Consider the following 23,883-nt stretch of genomic DNA (forward strand, 5'->3'; position numbering starts at 1 on the left):
CACAATTCAATTATTTTTAGTAAAATTACTGAGTCGTGCAACTATCAGTAATTTTAGTAAGAGCCCTCTCAAAAGATGGTCTTTTAGTTTTTCATTTTCAACTTTTATTGGAAATGATTTCACTTACATAATAATTGAAAGAATAGTACAGAGAATTGCTATAGGCTTTTCATCTATGTGTACCAATTATTATCATTTTGCTCATCTGCTTTCTCTCTCTTTCTCTTTCCATATAGGAGGGCTGTCTGGAAAGTATCCAGCCACATCGTCTGTGTTTTTTATACTGCATGGCTGGATAGTTTCCCAACAACTCCTGTATACACAGAATATACATTGATTATTATTATTGGCAGTCATAATTTGAAAAAGTATTTGAGGGTAGATTGCAGACATCATGAAGCTTTACCCCTAAATACTTAAGTGGATAGTTCCCAAGAACAAGGACATTCCCTTCAATGACCACAGTACAATAACCAAATTCCAGAAATGTAATATTATCATAATGTTACATAATACTAATATCTAACGTACCCCGATGCTCAAATTGCCCAGTTTCATCCATTACAGTCATTGCCCCCACTCTCCCCATTCATGATCCAATCCATCATCACAAACTTTAGCCTCCTTTAATCTGCAACAATTCCTCAGCTGTCCTCCCACCTTTTTAAAATCTTTCACAACCTTAACACTTTCAAAAACTACAGGTCAGTTGTTTTGTTCATTGCCAAAAAGAAGACATTCTCGACTCAATCAATCTATTGCTTTAATTTCCCCATTTTCAAGCATATATATGTATGTGGATTATACAGAGTGTCCATAAAGTTTGTGTGCCATTGAAATCTTTAAATTTTATGAACACTCTGTATATATGTGGCAGGCACTCTTCTGTTTCCTACAGAGAGCTATTTACTGAGGCAGCAAATATTTATTGGGTGCCTAATCCACTCCAGGCACTGTGCTAGGTGCTGGAGGCTGTGAACAAAACAGATAAGTAGAGGCTTATTCCAGATGTTAATGTAGGATATTAGCTAAAGTTCTTCTGGTTACAAGGTGCACAAAGCAACTCTAGCAAATGTAAGCAAAAATGGAATCTGTTACAAAGCTACTAGAAGAGTTAAACACCTAGACCCTGAAGGGGACAGGACCAGGAGTTCATGGACCTTCCCCCTAGATCAGTGTTTTTCAACTTTTTTTATCTCACGGCACATTTGAACCTATAGTTAAACTTCTGTGGCACACTTAAATTATGCTGATCAAAAAAAAAAGTAAGAAAAAGAATATACTTACTGTGCTTTGAACTTCTTTTGAAAATAATTTAATCCCTGATCCTTAAAAAATTTTGTTTGTTTCAGTTTTTGTTTTTATTTATTTATTTTTTTGGCCGGGGCTGGGTTTGAACCCAGCACCTCTGGTATACGGGGTCGGCACCCTAATCCTTTGAGCCACAGGCACCACCCCTTTAAAAATTTTTGTGGTACACATAAGATCCTGTCATGGTACACCAGTGTGCAGTGGCACACCAGCAGAAAATCACTGCCTTACGGTGATGATGTCATTAGGGTAACTCAGCCACAACAAGTCCCAACTGTTGTGTTCTGCAGTTCAAGTCTAAAGTTTCTGGGGAAAGATCCTGATTGACTCAGCTTGGATGAGGCGTCTATTGCTGCCTGGTCCAATCAACCATTGCCAGAATTATAGGCTCATGCATCTCAAATGTGGCCAAGGAGGACCTGCCCTTGTATATTTGAGTATTCCCAGAAGCTAGGAGATTTTGTGAACGGAGAAGACACTCTAGTTAATTTCTATATTATTGCTATAGATTGTATATTTGTCGCCCCAGACCTTGTGTTGAAAATTGATCTCCAGTATTAGGGGTGCAGCCTAATGGGAGGTGTTTGGGTCATAGAGGCAGATCCCTCAGGAAGGGCTTGGCACTTTAATCTTTGAGGTAATTCTAGCTCTATTGGTTCTCTGGAGACCTAGTTGTTAAAAAGAGCATGGCAGGGCAGCACCTGTGGCTCTAAGGAGTAGGGTGCTGGCCCCATATGCTGGAGGTGGCAGGTTCAAACCCAGCCCCAGCCAAAAACTCCAAAAAAAAAAAAAAAGAGCATGGCACCTCCCCCAAAACCCTCTCTTGCTTCCTCTCTCACCATGTGATCTCTGCACACATTGGCTCCCCTTCATCTTCGGCCATGAGCAGAAGCAGCCCAAGGCCCTCACAGAATCAGATCCTGGTGCCATGCTCTGGGACAGCCTACAGAATAAAGAGATAGATATACCTTTTCTTTATAAATTACCCAGACTCAAGTATTCCTTTATAGCAGCACAGACAGACTGAGGCAATTATACAGCCTTAACACTTACATAGGTTCAGAATTGATATTAAAAATATTTAAGAATTTCTATGGCACAGGCATGACCATTCAGGACAAATGGTGGCTGTATCCCAGGAACAGGCTCTAGGTGGTACTTGCTGGGCCAGGTATTAATCCTTTAGTTATTAGATCATGAGGGGATATGGGGTATCCCATGGGAGAAGCCAAAGTGGTTCTGGAGAGGTGGGCTTTGGGGAAATTTTCTAGAAGCTTAGGTGCCCAAGAAGTGGACTCTTGGTGAGTATTCATGTGGAAGTGATTATTAAAGAAATGTTCCCAGGGTTAGCCATTAAGAATGAAGCATGACAGGAAGGAAGGAAGTGATGCAAAGATGCTGATTAGTATTCTCCAGAGAAACAGAACTAATAGGATATATAAGTAGAGATATAGAGGGGGATAAAGATACATAAATGTGTAGAGATTCATAAGCAGATTTATTATAAGGAACTGGCTTGTGACATTATGGAAGCTGAGAAGTCCTGTGATCTATCTCCCTTCTACAAGTTGAAGACCCAGGAGAACTGGTGGTGTATCTTCAGCCCAAGACTTGAGGCCTGAGAACCAGGAGAACTGCTGGATGATAAATGTCCCAGTTTGAGGGCAGAAGACCAATGTCCCAGCTCAAATAGGCAAGCAGGAAGCAAAAGGGGCAAATTCCTTCTTCCTCCATCTTTTCGTTCTATCCAGAACAAACAATTGGATGGTGCCTTCAGAAGGATGGATACCCACCCACTCTGGGGAGGACCATCTACTTCACTCAGTCCACTAATTCAAATGGCAATCTCATCCAGAAACACCCTCACAGGCCCACCTCATGTTTAACAAGAATCTGGGCACCCATGTTCCAGCCAAGTTGATACTTAAAGTTAACCAGTATAGGTTGCTTTGAGTGCAATGATCACAACCCGATATAACTTTTTTTTTGTTTCTTTTCTACTGTCACTGCTTCACCTCAATTGCCTAAAAAAACTTTCTTTCTTTCTTTCTTTCTTTCTTTCTTTCTTTCTTTCTTTCTTTCTTTCTTTCTTTCTTTCTTTCTTTCTTTCTTTCTTTCTTTCTTTCTTTCTTTCTTTCTTCCATCACAGATGCTGTTTCAGACAAAGTCCCACACAGGCTAGCGTTAGCCTGATCCCTCGGGGGAGCTCTGGAGTATAAGCTATTCTAGAGAGTTCTCCCATCCAGGGCATCATATCTCGCACCTCCTACTCACTGTTTAAGGGCAGCAGTGGGAAAGGATATAAATCGCCAAGCACTTCTGGTTTTCTGTGCCTGTGGCTGAGAAGCTCTGAAGACCCAAAGGCAGCCCTCCTAAGAAGAGCTGCCAAAGAGCTGCAGGAGCTGAAGTGACACCACCCAGAAGGTGGGGTGAGGGATGGAGCATTGTCTGTGCCAGTGGGATTGTACCAACTGGTTCATAAGTATTTCAACATCTTAACAACCTATGCAGCCAAACCAGTGTGTGCCAACTGGATTTCAGTACTGAATATGACGCAGTGAAAAGTAGGGCAACCAGAGAATAAGACAGTCTGAATAGTAACCCAGTCTCCTACCAACTAGTAGAAAGTCACAACTAAGCATTAGTTTCCTAAACTATTAAACAACAGGCTGGAGGAAGATGATTTTACTTCCAATCTTCTATGGATAATTTCTCCTCTAATAACATTGAAAATTATTTTCATATGTCTATATCATACCTAGATTTTTATATGCAAAAGGAAATAAGACCTATAGTGGACACTTGGATTTTTTTCTTTGTTTCTAGACACCTAAGCACCTAAGCTTCTAGAAAATTTCCCCAAAGCCCACCTCTCCAGAACCATTTTCTAGAATCTAATCTCAGCTCATCTCAAGGTAGAGATCCCACACACATGTGGTCTTAATGGAAAATAGTGGCAGCTTCCTAAAGGGCCTAGGTCAGGGATGGGAAACCTGTTGCCTTCTAGGTCTTTAAGTGTGGCCTTTTGACTGAATCAAAATTTTACAGAACATCAACATTTACAGAATATCATTAAAAAAATTCAATGCTTATCAGCATTATAATACTCAAAAGGCCCACAAATATTTTAAATTAGAGGGAGAGATGTGAAAGTTGCAGAAATTATTTTTGTTTACTTTTTTTTTTTTTTTTTGAGACAGAGTCTCACTTTGTTGCCCTCAGTAGAGTGCTATGGCATGATAGCTGACAGCAACCTCACACTCTTGGGCTCAACTGATTCTCTTCACTCAGCCTTCCAAGAAGCAGAAATTAAAAGATAAAAAGCAAAAATAAAGGCAAGTCCTTCAAGCAGCGATTAAACCTGGAAATAATGCCATTGTAGCAACTTAGTAGCTTATAAACTCAGGGGGGGAAGGAAGCCACTCAGTGATGTAGAAATTGTGAAAGAATGCACTGTCAAAGTTGTAAGATGCTTAGACCCCAACAACATTTCAAAGTATGTGTGCAAACAATTGCCCCTTTCAAGGAGAACCATAACTGATTGGCAGCATGAATTAGCCTTCAATTTAATTTCTTTAAAGAACAACTTCATGCAATACTTCTAAAGGAAAATATACATTATTCAATCGCTTTGGATGAATCAACTGATACTACTGACTCAGTGCAGGTTTTATACTTCATTCAGGTCATATCAGAAGATTTTCTTTGCTATTAAGAGTTTCTTGTTTTGGGCACTCTTGCAAACAGAATACTAGGAATAGATATCTTCAAAAACTTTCAAGATAAATGTCCTGAAGTTGGATGGAATTGGGTAAATTTAGTGAGTGTATGTACAAACAGTGCACCTTCCATGACAGGAAACCATGAAGGGTTTATTGTTCAGATTTTAAAGTAGTATTAATAAATCCAGATGCTCTCATTTTTTTTCATTGTACCCTGCATCTGCAAAATCTCTGTGTTAAAACCACTATTTTAAGTGACACTTTGCAGCAAGTTATAACTACATTCATGCAAATTTAACAGGGCATTGTCAGTTTTATAGCATGCTAAATCTGATGATGAGGCATTCAGTGTAGATTTTCCCTGTCATTCTAAAGTGCATTGGCTATTACAGGGACAGATGTTATCTAAAATTTCATCTCTGTGAGAACAGATAGTTAAACATTATGAAGAACAGAATCAGCAATGCAAATTATCAAAAGAAGATTTTTTATGGGAATGCAGCATTTCTGTGTGATATCGTGTCAAATCAAAACAACTTGAATGTTCCTTTGCAAGATAAAACTAAGTCCATATGTGATATGTGGCAAAAAATCCAAGCATTTCAACAAAAGCTATCTTTTTTCAAGACATCTCTTCAAAAGGAAATTTCAGATAACCATTTTCCCCAGTTAGTAAAGGTCACTGATGAGCAGTATGATACACTCCTATGCCAATCATTTGAAGCTATTACAGAACTATTAGTTAGAGAATACAATGAAAGGTTCATTGACTTTGAGAATCTTGACATCAAATTCAAATTAGCATTTCAGCCTCACCTAGTTGATATCACCAAGGCACCTAAAGAACTACAGGTGAAATTGATTGAGCTCTCAGTACATGACATTTTATTTATTTATTTTTTATTTTATTTCTTATTTTTCTTTTTTTTTTTTTGAGACAGAATCTCACTATGTCACCCTTAGTAGAATGCTGTGGCCTTACAGCTCACAGCAACCTCAAACTCTTGGGCTTAAGCGATTCTCTTGCTTCAGCCTCCCAACTGGGACTACAGGTGCCCACCACAACACCGGCTATTTTCTGTTGCAGCTGTCATTGTTGTTTAGCTGGATGGGACTGGGTTCTAACCTGCCACTCTTGGTGTATGTGGCTGGCGCAGTAACCACTGTGGTATGGGTGCTAAGCCACATGACATTTTATTTATTTATTTATTTATTTATTTTATTTTATTTTATTTTGGCTGAGTACAGGGAACCTGTCAAGATGGGGTTCCCTTGTCTCTCCCACTGTTCAGGGGGCCTGATGTGGAAACTGTGTTGAGGGGAGAGTCTCGGTGAGTTGGGGGACTGAGTAGGCAGGTGCACCCCAGAAGCTGAGGGTCTCTCTCTTCCTCTCATGGTCTGGCTGGGGTTGGCGGTCTAGGAACACTTACTCCTTGGAGGCTATGTGGGCCATAACGTCCACCACCCTGTTGCTATAGTCAAATTCATTGTCATACCAGGCAATGAGTTTGACAAAGTGATCATTGAGGGCAATGCCAGCCCCAGCATCAAAGGTGGAAGAATGGGTGTCACGTTGAAGTTGGAGGAGATGTTCTGGTGCTCAGTGTAGCCCAGGATGCCCTTGAAGAGGCCCTCCAATGCCTGCTTCACCACATTCTTGATATCATTATATTTGGCAGCCTTCTCCAGATGGCAGCTCAGATCCACAACGGACACGTTGGCAGTGGGGACATGGAAGGCCATGCTAATGAGCTTCTCATTCAGTTTGGGGATGACCTTCCCCAAAGTCATGGCTGCACCATTGGAGGCAGGGATGATGTTCTAGAGAGCCCCGCAGCTATGATGCCACATTTTCCCAGACGGGTCATGCACAGTTTTCTAGGTAACAGTGATGGCATGGACTGTGGTCGTGAGTCCCTCCATGATGCTGAAGTTGTCATAGATGATCTTGGCTGGGGGGCTAAGCAGTTGATGATGCAGGAGGCATTGCTGACATTGGTGTGATTGTTTTCATACTTCTTGTAGTTCACACCCATCAGAAACATGGGAGCATCAGCAGAAGGGGCAGAGATGATGACCCTTTTGGCACTCCCCTGTTGGTGAGCCTCAGCCTTCTCCATAGTGGTGAAGATGCCAGTGGACTCCACAACAATCAGCTCCCTCCTCACCCCATTTGATTTCGGGGGTATCTTGCTCCAGGAAGAAAGTTATGGGATGTCCATTGATGACGAGCTTCCCGTTCTCAGCCTTGACAGTGCCATAGAACTTGTCATAGGTGGAATCATACTGGAATATGTAGACCATGTAGATGGGGTCAATGAAGGGGTCATCAATGGTGACAATATCCACTTTGCCAAAGTTAAAAGCAGCCCTGGTGGCCAGGTGCTTAAGACAGCCGAAGCCGTTTACTCCGACCTTCACTTTCAGCACAGTGCCTCAGGGATGCAGCTGGCACTGTCCAAGAAGATGTGGCTGTCTGTTGAACAGAGGACCAGAGAGCAGTAGATGACATTTTATTTTATTATTATTTTTATTATTATTAAATCATAGCTGTGTACATTAATGCGATCATGGGGCACCATACACTGGTTTTATAGACCGTTTGACACATTTTCATCACACTGGTTAACATAGCCTTCCAGGTGTTTTCTTAGTTACTGTGTTAAGACATTATATTCTTTTTTTTTTTGTAGAGACAGAATTTAACTTTATTGCCCTCAGTAGGGTGCCATGGCATCACACAGCTCACCTCCAACTCCTGGGCTTAGGCGATTCTCCTGCCTCAGCCTCCTGTGTAGCTGGGACTACAGGTGCCCGCCACAACGCCCGGCTATTTTTTGGTTGCAGTTTGGCCGGGGCTGGGTTTGAACCCACCACCCTCGGTATATGGGGCTGGCGCTCTGCTCACTGAGCCACAGGCACCGCCCAAGACATTATATTCTACATTTACTAAGTTTCACATGTACCCTTATAAGATGCACCGCAGGTGTAATTCCACCAATCACCCTCCCTCCACCCATCCTCCCTCCTCCCCTCCCTCCCTCTCCCCCTTCCCCCTGTTCTTAGGTTATAACTGGGTTATACCTTTCATGTGAAAGCCATAAATTAGTTTCATAGTAGGGCTGAGTACATTAGATACTTTTTCTTCCATTCTTGAGATACTTTACTAAGAAGAATATGTTCCAGCTCCATCCATGTAAACATGAAAGAGGTAAAGTCTCCATCTTTCTTGAAGGCTGCACAATATTCCATGGTGTACATATACCACAATTTATTAATCCATTCATGGATCGATGGGCACTTGGGCTTTTTCCATGACTTAGAAATTATGAACTGGGCTGCAATAAACATTCTGGTACAAATATCTTTGTTATAATGTGATTTTTGGTCTTCTGGGTATATACCTAGTAGAGGAATTATAGGATTAAATGGCAGATATATTTTTAGATCTCTAAGTGTTCTCCAAACATCTTTCCAAAAGGAATGTATTAATTTGCATTCCCACCAGCAGTGTAGAAGTGTTCCCTTTTCTCCACATCCACGCTAACATCTCTGGTCTTGGGATTTTGTGACATAGGCTAATCTTAACTGGAGTTAGATGATATCTCAAAGTAGTTGTGATTTTCATTTCTCTGATGATTAAAGATGATGAGCATTTTTTCATATGTTGGTAGGCCATGCGCCTGTCTTCCTCAGAGAAGTTTCTCGTCAAGTCCCTTCCCAGCCTGCAATGGGATCACTTGTTCTTTTCTTGCTTATACGTTTGAGTTCTCTGTGGATTCTGGTTATTAAACCTTTGTCAAAGACATAACCTGCAAATATCTTCTCCCATTCTGAGGGCTGTCTGCTTGCTTTACTTACAGTGTTCTTGGCTGTGCAGAAGCTTTTTAGTTTGATCAGGTCCCAGTAGTGTATTTTTGAAGCAGCTTCAATTGCCCGGGGAGTCCTCCTCATAAAATACTCACCCAGACCGATTTCTTCAAGGGTTTTCCCTGCACTCTCTTCTAGTATTTTTATAGTTTCATGTTTTAAGTTTAAATGTTTAATCCAGTGAGAGTCTATCTTAGTTAATGGTGAAAGGTGTGGGTCCAGTTTCAGTCTTCTACAGGTTACCAGTCAGTTCACCCAGCACCATTTGTTAAATAGGGAATCTTTTCCCCACTGAATGTTTTTAATTGGCTTGTCAAAGATCAAATAACGGTAAGTAGCTGGATTCATCTCTTGGTTCTCTGTTCTGTTCCAGACATCTACTTCTCTCTTTTTGTGCCAGTACCATGCTGTTTTGATCACTATCAATTTATAGTATAGTCTGAGGTCTGGTAGTGTGATTCCTCCTGCTTTGTTTTTATTTATGAGTGATGTCTTGGCTATTCAAGGTTTTTTCTGATTCCACATAAAATGAAGTATTATATTTTCAAGATCTTTAAAGTATGACAGTGGAGCTTTATAGGGATTGCATTAAAATTGTATATTGCTTTGGGTAGTATGGACATTTTAACATGTTGATTCTTCCCAGCCATGAGCATGGTATGTTTTTCCATTTGTTAACATTTTCAGCTATTTCTTTTCTTAGAGTTTCATAGTTCTCTTTATAGAGATCTTTCACGTCCTTTGTTAGATAAACTCCCAAATATTTCATCTTCTTTGGCACTACTGTGAATGGAATAGAGTCCTTAACTGTTTGTTCAGCTTGACTATTGTTGGTATTTATAAAGGCTACAGATTTATGAATGTTGATTTTGTAACCTGAGATGCTGCTGTATTCCTTGATCACTTCTAAGAGTTTTGTAGTAGAATCCCTTGTGTTTTCTAGATGTACAATCATATCATCTGCGAAGAGTGAAAGTTTGGTCTCTTCTGACCCTATATGGATACCCTTTATCACCTTTTCTTCCCTAATTGCGATGGCTAAAACTTCCATTACAATGTTAAAGAGCAGTGGAGACAAGGGGCAGCCTTATCTGGTTCCTGATCTGAGTGGAAATGATTTCAATTTAACTCCATTCAATATGATATTGGCTGTGGGTTTGCTGTAGATGGCCTCTATCAGTTTAAGAAATGTCCCTTCTACACCAATTTTCTTAAGTGTTCTGATCATGAGGAGATGCTGGATATTATCAAAAGCTTTTTCTGCATCAATTGAGAGAATCATATGGTCTTTGTTTTTTAATTTGTTTATGTGCTGAATTATACTTATAGATTTACGGATATTGAACCAGCCTTGAGACCCTGGGATAAAACCAACTTGGTCATGATGTATAATTTGTTTGATGTGTTGCTGGATTCTGTTTGTTAGGATCTTGTTGAATATTTTTGCATCTATAGTCAGGGTGATATTCGTCTATAATTTTTTTTACTGTTGCGTCTTTTCCTGGTTTGGGGATGAGGGTGATGTTTGCTTCATAGAACGTGTTGGGTAGTCTTCCCTCTTTTTCTATATTTTGGAACAGGTTGAGTAATATAGGTACTAGTTCTTCTTTAAAGGTTTAGTAGAATTCTGACATGAAGCCATCTGGTCCCGGGCTTTTCTTTTTAGGGAGATTTTGTATGGTTGATGTTATTTCAGAACTTGATATTAGCCTGTTCAACATTTCCACTTGATTCTGGCTAAGTTTTGGAAGGTCACGTGCTTCCAAGTATTGGTCAATTTCCTTCAGATTTTCATATTTCTGAGAATGAAGTTTCTTGTAATATTCATTAAGGATATTTTGAATTTCTGAGGAGTCTTTTGTTATTTCGTCTTTGTCATTTCTGATTGATGATATTAGAGATTTTGTTCTTTTTTTTCCTGGTTAGGTTAGCCAGAGGTTTATCTATTTTATTGACCTTTTAAAAAAAACCAACTTTTGATTTATTCATCTGTTGTATAATTCTTTTGTTTTCAATTTCATTTAATTCTGCTCTAATTTTGGTTATTTCTTTTCTTCTACTGGGTTTGGGGTTGGAATGTTTTTCCTTTTCCAGATGCTTGAGATGTCCCATTAAGTTGTAACTTCCTCTCTTTCCATTCTCTTGAGGAAGGCCTGCAGTGCTATAAATTTCCCTCTTATGACTGCCTTTACGATATCCCAGAGGTTCTGATAATTCGTGTCTTCATTGTCGTTTTGTTCCAAAAATTTGGCAATTTCCTTCTTAATCTCATCTCTGACCCAGCTATCATTCAGCATAAGGTTATTTAACTTCCATGTTTTTGTATGAGTATGCAGACTCCTGTTGTTACTGAGTTCAACTTTAATTCCATGGTGGTCGAGAAGATGCAAGGAATAATTTCTATTCCTTTAAATTTACTGAGGTTAGACTTGTGACCTAAGATGTGATCGATTTTGGAGTATGTTCCATGGGCTGATGAGAAGTATGTGTATTCAGTTTTGTTGGGATGAATAGATGACATTTTAAAGTCATTGTTTGATGGTAAGAAAGATCCAGTTGAAATATGGAAAAAATGTGGTAGAATGCCCTTTGGCAACATGCCCAAGAAATGCTTTCTTGCTTTTCTTTCTTTCTTTTTCTTTTTGTGAGACAGAGTCTCAAGCTGTCGCCCTGGGTAGAGTGCCATGGTGTCACAGCTCACAGCAACCTCCAACTCTTGGGCATAAGCGATTCTCTTGCCTCAGCCTCCCAAGTAGCTGGGACTACTGGCACCCGCCACAACACCCAGCTATTTTTGTTGTTGTTGTAGTTGTCGTTTTTGTTTTAGCTGGCCCGGGTGGGGATTGAACCCACCAGCCTCTGTGTATGTGGCCAGCGCCCTACCCACTGAGCTACGGGCACTGCTTTCTTTCTTGCTTTTCAACCACTTACTGCTTACTGCTGTTAATCTATATTCTACCACCTAATCCAAATCAAGATGCCCTTAACATCACAAATGACTGATACCCATCTAGAGGAGCAACTGAAACTGTGGGCCTCCATCCTACAACCAAATTTAAATGCTTCCCAACAAAAAGCAGACATACAAAGTCATTAAAAGGTTAGCTAACTTTATTGTTTTTTTAAGGTTGTGTTTTTTGTTTATTTATTTATTTATTTTTATTGTTAAATCATAGCTGTGTACATTAGTGCAATCAAGGGGTACAATATGCTGGTTTCATATACAATCTGAAATATTCTCATCAAACTATTTAACATAGCCTTCATGGCATTTTATTAGTTATTGTATGTAGACATTTGTATTCTGCATTTAGTAGGTTTCACCTGTACCCATTCTAAGATGCACCGTAGGTGTGGCCCCACCCATTACCCTCCCTCCACTCTAACCTCCCCCCTCCCTTCTCCTCCCTTGGCCCTTTCCCCATATTCTTGTGCTGTAGTTGGGTTATAGCCTTCATATAAAGCTATAATTTAGCTTCATAGTAGGGCTGAGTACATTGGATACTTTTTCTTCCATTCCTGGAAGAATGGAAGACTTTGCTAAGAAGAATATGTTCCAGCTCCATCCATGTAAACATGAAAGAGGTAAAGTCTCCATCTTTCTTTAAGGCTGCATAATATTCCATGGTATACATGTACCACAATTTGCTAGTCCATTCATGGGTCGATGGGCACTTGGGCTTCTTCCATAACTTAGCAATTATGAATTGAGCTGCCATAAACATTCTGGTACAGATGTCTTTGTTATGTTGTGATTTTTGGTCTTCTGGGTATATACCTAGTAAAGGAATCATAGGATTGAATGGCAGGTCTATTTTTAGCTCTCTAAGTATTCTCCAAACATCCTTCCAAAAGGAACGTATTAGTGTACATTCCCACCAGCAGTGTAGAAGTGGGCCCTTTTCTCCACATCCACGCCAACATCTCTGGTTTGGGGACTTTGTTATGTGGGCTACTCTTACTGGGGTTAAGTGATATCTCAAAGTAGTTTTGATTTGCATTTCTCTGATGATTAAGGATGATGAGCTTTTTTGTGTGTGTTTGTAGATTGTGTGTCTGTCTTCTTTAGAGAAGGTTCTCTTCAAGTCCTTTGCCCACCCTGAGATGGGATCACTTGGTCTTTTCTTACTAGTACATTTGAGTTCTCTGTGGATTCTGGTTATTAGACCTTTATCAGAGGTATAACCTGCAAATATTTTCTCCCATTCTGAGGGCTGTCTACTTGCTTTACTTACTGTGTTCTTGGCTGTGCAGAAGCTTTTTAGTTTGATCAGGTCCCAGTAGTGTATTTTTGATACTGCTTCAATTGCCTGGGGAGTCCTCCTCATAAAATATTCACCCAGGCTGATTCCTTCAAGAGTTTTCCCTGCACTCTCTTCAAGTATTTTTATAGTTTCATGTCTTAAGTTTAAATATTTAATCCAGTGAGAGTCTATCTTAGTTAATGGTGAAAGGTGTGGGTCCAGTTTCAGTCTTCTACAGATCGCCAGCCAGTTCACCCAGCACCATTTGTTAAACCTTTTCCCCACTAAATGTTTTTAATTGGCTTGTCAAAGATCAAATAACGGTAAGTGGCTGGATTCATCTCTTGGTTCTCTATTCTATTCCAGACATCTACCTCTCTGTTTTTGTGCCAGTACCATGCTGTTTTGATCACTACCAATTTATAGTATAGTCTCAGATCTGGTAGCATGATTCCTCCTGCTTTGTTTTTATTTCTGAGTAATGTTTTGGCTATTTGAGGTTTTTTCTGATTCCATATAAAACTAAGTATTATTTTTTCAAGATATTTAAAATATGACAATGGAGCTTTAATAGGAATTGCATTAAAATTATATATTGCTTTGGGTAGTATGGACATTTTAACAATGTTGATTCTTCCAGCCATGAGCATGGTATGTTTTTCCATTTGTTAACATCTTCATCTATTTCTTTTCTTAAAGTTTCATAGTTCTCTTTGTAGAGATCTTTCACGTCCTTTGTTAGATAAACTCCCAAATATTTCATCTTCTTTGGCACTACTGTGAAAGGAATAGAGTCCTTGACTGTTTTTCGGCTTGACTATTGTTGATATATATAAATGCTACAGACTTATGGGTGTTGATTTTGTAGCCTGAGACATTGTTGTATTCCTTCATCACTTCTAAAAGTTTTGTAGTAGAATCCCTAGTGTTTTCCAGATATACAATCATGTCATCTGTGAAGAGGGAAAGTTTGATCTCTTCTGACCCTATGTGGATACCCTTGATCGCCTTTTCTTCTCTAATTGCGATGGCTAAAACTTCCATTACAATGTTAAAGAACAATGGAGACAATGGGCAACCTTGCCTAGTTCCTGATCTGTGTGGAAATGATTTCAATTTAACTCCATTCAATATGATATTCGCTGTGGGTTTTCTGTAGATGGTCTCTATCAGTTTAAGAAATGTCCCTTCTATACCAATTTTCTTAAGTGTTCTGATCATGAAGGGATGCTGGATATTATCAAAAGCTTTTTCTGCATCACTTGAGAGAATCATATGGTCTTTATTTTTGAGTTTGTTTATGTGCTGAATTACATTTATAGATTTACACATATTGAACCAGCCTTGAGAACCTGGGATAAATTCCACTTGGTTATGGTGTATAATTTTTTTGATGTGTTGTTGGATTCTGTTTGTTAGGGTCTTATTGAGTATTTTTGTGTCAATATTCATTAGTGATATTGGTCTATAATTTTCTTTTCTTGTTGGGTCTTTCCCTGGTTTAGGGATCAAGGTGATGTTTGCTTCATAGAATGTGTTGGGTAGTGTTCCTTCTTTTTCTATATTTTAAAAGGGGTTCACTAATATAGGCACTAGTTCTTCTTTAAAGGTTTGGTAGAATTGTGATGTAAAGCTATCTGGTCCTGGGCTTTTCTTTTTAGGGAGATTTTGTATAGTTGATGCTATTTCAGAACTTGATATAGGCCTGTTCAACATTTCCACTTCGTTCTGGCTAAGTCTTGGTAGGTGGTGTACTTCCAAGTATTGGTCAATTTCTTTCAGATTCTCATATTTCTGAGAGTAAAGTTTCTTGTAATATTCATTAAGGATTTTTAAAATTTCTGAGGCATCTGTTGTTATTTCATCTTTACCATTTCTGATTGATGAAATTAGAGATTTTGCTCTTTTTTTCCTGGTTAGGTTGGCCAAAGGTTTATCTATTTTATTGATTTTTAAAAAAAAAACCAACTTTTTGATTTATTGATCTGTTGTATAATTCTTTGGTTTTCAATTTCATTTAATTCTGCTCTGATTTTGGTTATTTCTTTTCTTCTGCTGTGTTTGGGGTTGGAATGTTCTTCCTTCTCCAGTTGCTTGAGATGTCCCATTAAGTTATTAACTTCCTCTCTTTCTGTTTTTTTGAGGAAGGCTTGCAGTGCTATAAATTTCCCTCTTAGGACTGCCTTTGAGGTATTCCAGAGGTTCTGATAATTCGTGTCTTCATTGTTGTTTTGTTCCACAAATTTGGTGATTTTTTTTTTTAATCTCGTCTATAACCCATCTATCCTTCAGCATAAGGTTATTTAGCTTCTATGTTTTTGTATGGGTATGCAGATTCCTATTGTTATTGAGTTCAACTTTTATTCCATGTTGGTTTGAGAAGATGCAGGAATAATTTCTATTTTTTTAAATTTGCTGAGGTTAGATTTGTGGCCTAGGATGTGATCAATTTTGGAGTATGTTCTGTGAGCTGATGAGAAAAATGTGTATTCAGTTTTGTTGGGATGAAATGTTCTGTAGATTTCTGTTAAGTCCAGATATTGAATGGTTGTGTTTAAATCTAAGATTTCTTTGCTTAGCTTCTTTTTGGAGGATCTATCCAGCACTGCTAAAGGGGTGTTAAAATCTCCAACTACTATGGAACTAGAGGACATCAAGTTGCTGGTGTCTGTTATAGTTTCTCTTAAAAATTGAGGTGCGTTCTGGTTGGGTGCATAAATATTAATAATTGAAATCTCATCATATTGAGTATTACCTTTAACAAATATGAACTGTCCATCCTTATCCTTCCTTATTTTGGTTGGTTTAAAGTCTATTGCATCTGTGAATAGGATTACAATGCCTCCTTTTTTCTGCTTTCCATTTGTCTGAAGTATAGATGACCATCCCTTCACCTTGAGTCTATATTTGCCTTTTAATGTAAGATGAGATTCTTGTATTCAGCAGATATCTGGCTTGAGTTTTTGTATCCAGTCAGCCAACCTGTGCCTCTTTAGAGGACAATTTAAACCATTGACATTAATTGAGAATATTCATAAGCCTTATGAGAGTCCGGTGGACATTTTTAATCCTTTTGCAACTGTGGAAGTTAGAATTTGATCAAAATTTTCTGGATGGGTTTACTTTTATGGTGGAGGATTATGCTGGTCTTTATGGAGGATAGGTCTGAGAATATCCTGGGGAGCTGGTTTAGTTATGGCAAATTTCTTCAACATGTGAATGTCATTAAAGTATTTAATTTCTCCATCATAAATGAAACTCAGTTTAGCTGGGTACAGGATCCTGGGTCAAAAGTTACTTTGTTTTAGGAGATTAAAAGTCAATGACCATCCTCTTTTAGCTTGAAAGGTTTCAGCAGAGAGATCTGCAGTTATTCTGATATTCTTCCCCTTGTAGGTAATGGTTTTCTTTAGTCTGGCTGCTTTCAGAATTTTCTACTTCATATTAACTTTAGTGAAATTAATTATGATGTGTCTGGGGGATGTCTTATTCGGGTTGAGTCGTGCTGGAGTTCTGAAACTGTTATCTGAATTTCAGAATCTCTTGGTATGTCTGGAATGTTCTCTTTCATAATCTCATGGAGAAGAGACTCTGTGCCTTGTGAAGCCACTTCATTGCTTTCGGGGATCCCTATAAGATGAATATTGATTTTTTTTTTAATTATCCCAAAGCTCTCTGAGAGAGTGATCTGTTTTTGCCCTCCATTTCTCTTCCTCTTTGAGAGTTTGGGAGCGTTTGAAAGCTTTGTCTTCAATGTCAGAAACCCTTTCTTCTGCTTGCTCCCTTCTGTTACTGAGGGATTCTACTGTGTTTCTCAGATCTTTGAGGGCTGCAACTTCTTGTCTCAATGTGTCAAAATCTTTGGTCATTTGGTCTTTGAATTTGTTGAATTCTTGAGACATCTTTTGGGTTACTGCTTGGAATTCTAATTTGATCTTATTTGCTATCCAGATTCTGAATTCGAATTCTGTCATCTCAGCTATTTGTGCATGGGATCTTGTGATGTGTCTGCCTCATTGTTTCTTGAGGGAGTTGATCTACTCTGATTATTCATATTGCCAGAGATTTTCCGTTGATTTTGCCTCATGATTGCTTTTCACCATTGCCTCTGGCCGTCCTCAGAGTTGGGGAGGCAACTCTCCAATATTAGACCCCAGCGGGATCACTGTATTGTTGCTATCTTTGTAGGGAGTGACCCTGTGTAGCTCCTCTGGGGCTGCCCCAGCCATGGAGTTCTGGTTGTGAGAGTAGCCCCGGAGTGTGACACACCCAGATCCAGCAACAGGATGGTGGCGCACACAGTTCTAGGGGTGCCTGGTGCCCAGTCACTTTGCCACAGAAAGCCCAAGGCTCTAGCAGTCTCTGGCCAGGAGAAAGTCTCCGTGCAGAGGCAGGGAGGGCTCCGGAGGGCACACGGCTACCAGAGTCCCTGGCCAGACGTGCAGGCCGGTGTGGAGGCAGGGAGGGTATAGGAGGGAGGACACAGGGTTGTGCAGAGTTCCTGGTCAGGGTGTGCGGAGGCCTGGTGGGCACTGGGCGCGGATCATGGGTTTCAGTGCTGCTTGTACGAAGTCCAGGCAGGCACAGTCATGGATTGTGGCTCAGCTGTTACCGGCAGCTCCGGGCACCACTCCCTCCTGCTGCAGCCGCATGGGGGACATGCTTTCCTCCCTGTTTTTTTCCCTGGCCAGTGGCTCCCATGTTAGCTAACTTTAAAATTAACAAATAGCTTTTTTTTTTTTTTTTGAGATAGAGTCTTATTATGTCGCCCTTGGTAGAGTGATGTGGCATCGCAGCTCACAGGAAACTCAAACTCTTGGGCTTAAGCAATTCTCTTGCCTCAGCCTCCCAAGTAGCTGGGACTATAGGCACTCACCACAATGCCTGCCTATAACAAATAGCTTTCATTTTTTAAATTATTGGGTAATAGTAGTTAGATTTTAACAAAAACAATGTACATTTTAAAGAAACCTAATTGAATTTTCTTGTATATGGCCTTATTTGATTACAGTTAAAGTAATGTGGCCTTCTCACATGAAAAGTTTTCTCACCCCTGGTATAGGTCCTCCTAATCGGCCCCGGCCCAGGCAAAGTCTGAGCTCTGGACCAACTGGGTGCTCTCTGCTGGAGTCTGGAATTTGGAGTGAGTGACCCCTGGAGGTAGAGTTTGGAGGTTGTTCCTTACAGGCAGCTGTGGCTCCCTGACTATGCTCTTCTAGGGGCCTGGTCCTCTGAAGCCTCACAGGCTATGCCTTTTCCATGCCCACCCACACAGACTGGATACCCCTGATACCTTTCTCTTGTATTCCCTTTCTGTCTAGTTTCCTCTGTTTGCAATCAGGAACTCTGGCTGATAACACACAAGCTCATACTATGAAAACAATATATAGGTAACTTCCAAAAGTCTTACATGGTAAGCCACTTGTTATAGCACAGATTGTAGATCCTACTGTTTTCATTCCTACATCATTGGTCAAGTATTGCTGATCTGCCTTTCTTCACCACTAGAGGGTAAATGCCTCAAAGGCTGGGACGATGGACTCTTCCACTAACACAGACTCATGTCTACCAGAGACCCTCACACAAATTAGGTTTTCACCAGCACCCAGTGAATAAAAAGTAACACATTGTGGCATAAACAAAAAGAATATAGAAAATTAGTATGCAATGTTTTCTGTAACTCTATTCTGAGATTCCATACACAAGTACCTAAACAGATTAACTGTGTTGCTGCAAGAGTTGTTTTCAAGGGGTGGCTCAAGGAGTAGGGTGCCGGCCCCATATATGGGAGGTGGCGGGTTCAAACCTGACCCCGGCCAAAAACTGCAAAAAAAAAAGAAAAAAAAGAGTTGCTTTCAAATATTGATGAAAACATTCTTCTATGTTTTCAAATATTGATGAAAACATTCTTTCTTTCCAGCTATTTATCTGATAGTTTTGTTCACTTGTTTCTAAGCATAAGGCTGAGTTTCCCATGATTGTTATTTTAGGTGATTTTTTTTCCTTTGCTTCTTGTGGATAAAACATCTTAATAACCATAAGATCAGAATCTGAAGCAGCTAGAAATAGACACCCTAAGTGTTCTCCCATCCATCCCATTTTTAGCAGGATTCAATAAGAACATCCCAAACAAATGAAAACCTTTTCGTTTTGAAAACACACAGCAAAGATACTGGAAAAGAAAAAGCAATTAACATGTATGTTCCAAGCAAGAAAGGTTTCTGCTCATACTTTTCAAAAATCAAAGAAGATCAATTCCTTATCCCAAGACATCTTAAGTCAGAAAATCAGGCACCTGATTATTCTGTAAAATCAGAATGGCAGCATTTTTTTTTTTTTTTTTTTTTTTAGAAGAGACAGTTAGTTGCCTGGTAACCCAGACCAGAAGATTGTATTTAGATTCCTCTGGAATCATATGTGTCTATTTTGGGTTTTTTTGTTGAGCTCATTTCCTTCCCTACAATCCAAAAACTGAACAATTTTTAGAGAAAAATTTCACTCAGAAGAGAGACTCTTCCCAGAGCAGATATTTTTTTTAGGAAGTGCAGCTGTCTTGGGCGGCGCCTGTGGCTCAAGGAGTAGGGCGCCGGTCCCATATGCCGGAGGTGGCGGGTTCAAACCCAGCCCTGGCCAAAAAAGAAAAAAAAAAAAAAAAAAAAAAGGAAGTGCAGCTGTCTTCATGCAGTTGAATCTTTCTATATTCAGGACTGTTGCGTGAACATATAAGAAAAGAAAAAAATGCCACCTGAGAGGAGGTTTCAGGTAGGGAGGTGTGTTGTGAGACCAAAAGCCATACCCCAGCTTTCTAAGAGAAGAAACTGCTTCAGGGTCTCACATGAGATCAGAGTGGGACTGACACAGGTAAGAGAAACTTTGTAAACTCCTAGCTCTTCACTGAAGCAAGGGGAGCTGTTGAGGGAGGCTTTTCCTCTCTAAGGTTAGAATCCCTGAGCCTATCTTTTTATCTTTATGCTATTTCATAATTTTTAGAGAGATGGTTACTGTAGCCTTGAACTCCTGGGCTCAAGCCATCCCCCTGCCTCAGCCTCCAAGTAGTTTGATTTACAGATATATGCTACCATGCCTGTTTCACTTTTCTTTCACATTTTTATAGAAACAGCATCTTACTATTGCCAAGGCACTAGTGTGTGTGTGTGAGAGAGAGAGAAAGAGAAACAGAATCTAGCTCAGTCGCCCTGAGTAGAACTGCAGTGACATCATTATAACTCACTGTAACCTCAAGCTCCTGGGCTTAAACAATCCTCCTGCCTCAGCCTTCCAAGTGGCTGGTACTACAGGTGCGCACCAGGATACCTGGCTAATTTTTCATTTTTTTCTTTGTTTTGGATTAATATGAGGGTACATTTCTATTTTTAGTAAAGACAGGGTCTCACTCTTGCTCTGACTGATCTCAAAATCCTGAACTCAAGTATTCCTCCTGCTTCAGCCTCCCAAAGTGCTAGGATTACAGGCATGAGCCACAATGCCTGCTGGCTGGTCTTGAGTTACTTGCCTCAAGTGATGCTCCTACCTGGGCCTCCCAAAGTGCTGGGATTATAGGCATGAGCCGCTGCACTGATCCTCTACCTTCTTCTGAATAAGTGGTCTGGTCTCGCAGTTAGGGAGTTTTTATACTCTGCATATAGACAAAAAAAGTTAAATCTGCATTACTTATGATTCTTTTGGTTATAAACAAGAGAACTTGAGTTAAGAAACTGTTTTTTGAGACAGAGTCTCATTCTATTGCCCTGGGGAGAGTGCTGTGACATCGTCTTAGCTCACTGCAACCTCAAATTCCTAGGTTCAAGCAATCCTCCTGCCTCAGCCTCCCAAGTAGCTGGGACTACAGGTGTGCACCACCATGCCTGGCAAATTTTTCTATTTTTAATATAGAGTCTCTCTCTTACTCAGGCTGGTTTTGAACTCCTGACCTCAAGCAATCTAGTTGCATCAGCCTCTCAGTGCTAGGATTACAGGCATGACCCACCTGCCCAGCCTGAGTTGAGAGTCTTTATGTTAAAGGATATTTACTGAAAGATCTGGAGGACTCACAAAAGGCTGATCAACTAACTTGGAAATGGGCAAGAACCAAGGCTTCAAAAGCTAAGAAACAGGAACCACAGAAAAGTCCAGCAGGAAAATTGAACAAACGGGATCACATCAAGCTAAGAAGTTTCTGCACACCAAAAAGAATAATCAAGAACATGAAAAGACAACCCACAGAATGAGAGAAAATATTTGCAAACTACTAATCTGAAAGGAGATGAATAACTAGAATATTAATCAATCTTCCTATTGAACTCCAACAACTCAATAGGAATAAATCAAATAATTCAATTAAAAACAGACAAAGAATCTGAATAGTTATTTCTCAAAAGAAGACATATAGGCCTGGCATGGTGGCTCACGCCTATAATCCTAGCACTCTGGGAGGCAGAGGCAGGTGGATTGCCTGAGCTCAGGAGTTCAAGACCAGCCTGAGCCTGAGCTAGACCCATACTCCTGTCTCTAAAAACATAGCCAGGCATTGTGACCCTCCTGTAGTCCCAGCTACTTAGGAGGCTGAAGCAAGAGGACTGCTTGAGCCCAAGAGTTTGAGGTTGCTATGAGCTATGACACCACAGCCTCTACTAAGGGTGAGAAAATGAGATTCTGTCTCAAAAAAAAAAAAAAAGACATACAAATGGCCAGCAGGTACATGAAAAAAATGCTCAGCATCATTAGTTGTCAGAGAAATGCAAATCAAAACTACAGTGAAATGTCATCTCATCCCAGTTAAAATGGCTTTTATAAAAGGCAAATAGACAAGAACAAATCCTGACAAGGGAGTAGGAAAAGGGGAACCCTCAAACTGAAAGGAGAAGTACCATATCACCCAGTAATCTCACTGCCAAATATTTATCCACATTGGGATGGGGATTCAGTTTACCAAAAGTACATCTGCACTCCTGTTTTTATTGTAGCACTGCTCACAATAGCCAACATTTAGAATCAATCTAAGTATCTGTCAGTGGATAAATGAAAAAAGAAATTGTGGTACATATACACAACAGAATACTCGATGGCCAAAAACAAAAAGGAGAATGAAATCCTATCATTTGCAACAACATGGATTGAATCGGAGAACATGATATTCAGTGATACAAGCCAAGCACAGAAAGGCAAATATCATATGTTCTCACTCATATGTGAGAGCAAAGCATTAAAAATGATTGATCTCATAGGGAAATAGAGTAGACTGATGGTTACCAAAGGCTGGGAATGGTAGCAGGGAGGGAGGGATAGAGTGGGGATGGTTAATAGGTGCAAAACTATAGGTGGAAAGAATGAACAATATTTGATAGCACAACAAAGTGACTACAATGAACAATAAGTTAGGATATACTTTAAAACAACTAAAAGAGTAGAATTGGAATGTTCCTACCGCAAAGAAATGATAAATGCCTGACGTGATGTGTATGTACCCCAATTACCCTGATTTGATTAATTCACATTGTATGCCTGTGTCAAACATCCCAAGTACCCTGTAGAGATATACAACTATTATGTACCCATAATAATATAAAATAAAGAAAAAAGAAAAAAAAGTCCAGCAAGAGCTCTACTGAAATAAATCAATTTCACTGAGCTATTCTGTCATTGTGTTACCGACTCAAGACTCATAATCCCAGAAGAAGGCGTCAAACTGCATGAGTCCAGGTCATGTGCCTGGGCCTGCCCTGTGAAGGCAGTAAAAGGAAGACTCTAGAGGCAGGAGCATCTGGGAACCCATTCAGCTTCTACAATGGAAGGGCAGGTACCTAGATTTATAGTTGCATCAAGACTGTGCATAGTGAGAGGGAGGAGAGAAAAGTATTTCCCAAAAAAGAAACTCTGGTTCCATTAGGAGGGGAGAATCAGTGCTACAAAGCCAAAAAGAATATTAAATGTTCGTTGCTGTCTTAGGATGGGCTACCAGAAGCAGAAACCAGGGCAGAGATTCTTACACTAGAGACACACTGAGGTTGCACTTTCAGCAGAAACCTATGAAGGAAGGGAAGCAGGACAGAGAGAGCAGGGCAGAGGCTACACACTATGGGGTTTCAGCCTGATCCCATGGAGAGTGCACATGACACCACAGAGTTGTCCCCTTTGAGGAAAGGGGGCTCAGCTTCCAGCTCACCCTACAATTTCAGTCAGTCATTGGAATGTTCCTGATGGGAAATATGTGTGTATATTTCCCAGGTATTCCTAGATAAAGTAGCTCCCGTTGGCCAAGAACAATTCTCCAGAGAATGGCGTATGTTTGAGCCATTAGCAGGGATCAGTTCTAACCCCTTTATTACTATATTAAATTTTCTGTACTAAATAATCTGGTGAGGGTTTTATTTTTCTGGCGTGAAGCTTAATGATTCAGAAGACTATAAACAGTTTACATTTGATCAATTAGACATTTACACAGTAAACATTATTGGGAAATATACAACTAATTCAATAAAAATATTGAATGTAGTTACTGCTAGAACATAAAACTGGAGAGCAAGGAAGGGTAATTTTGAACTTTCAGTATTTTTTTAAATGTGTGCATATATAGATAATAAAATACTAGAAAAGGGGAACATGGCTGATCCAGCATTCTATTACTAAGTAGAAAGTTCCAAGGAGACACTCAGAATTCTTATTCTCTAAAGAGATTAAAGATGTGCTTATGCTGGTCTTTTGTTTTTAATCTCATCTAAATCATATTCTCTCATATT

General features: G+C 39.8%; 2 pseudogenes; both read right to left on the minus strand.

Moving 5' to 3' along the window:
- LOC128591368 (protein SET-like) overlaps nt 1-571 on the minus strand; it is a 40,591-nt pseudogene extending 40,020 nt beyond the window's left edge.
- Nucleotides 572-6,459: 5,888 nt separating this feature from the next.
- Nucleotides 6,460-17,808, minus strand: LOC128591369 (glyceraldehyde-3-phosphate dehydrogenase-like; annotated as a pseudogene).
- Nucleotides 17,809-23,883: the final 6,075 nt, after the last annotated feature.

The sequence above is a fragment of the Nycticebus coucang genome, chromosome 8, assembly GCF_027406575.1.
Source record: "Nycticebus coucang isolate mNycCou1 chromosome 8, mNycCou1.pri, whole genome shotgun sequence".
Classification (NCBI taxonomy): Eukaryota; Metazoa; Chordata; class Mammalia; order Primates; family Lorisidae; genus Nycticebus; species Nycticebus coucang.